This window comes from Columba livia, chromosome 8 (assembly GCF_036013475.1).
Source record: "Columba livia isolate bColLiv1 breed racing homer chromosome 8, bColLiv1.pat.W.v2, whole genome shotgun sequence".
NCBI lineage: Eukaryota > Metazoa > Chordata > Aves > Columbiformes > Columbidae > Columba > Columba livia.
This window is the reverse complement of record NC_088609.1, coordinates 10,070,871-10,071,194: the sequence shown is the minus strand read 5'-3', so window position 1 is coordinate 10,071,194 and position 324 is coordinate 10,070,871.

Genomic DNA, 324 nt, shown 5'->3' with positions numbered 1-324 from the left:
TTCAGGCAACAGCACAAGGTGATGTACACTCTGGGCACAGCTGGAATCCTCCCAGCACTTACAGCCTTGCATACCCAAACAAGGTTAATTACAAGTTCTAACAAGATGAGTTATAAAATGATAGGCACAAACAGAGGAAAAGAAAAAAAAGTGGGAATCTACATTATGTTTTTCAATTCTCACTAGAAAAATATTCTAATTATAAAAATAATTTGTATATAAGCACAGAATAAGCAGTATACTTTTCTGTCCGTCTTCTATGTCGAGTTTTGAACTCTTTGTTAAAAAGGCTTGTTAAATATATAATATCTCAGTATATAGCAA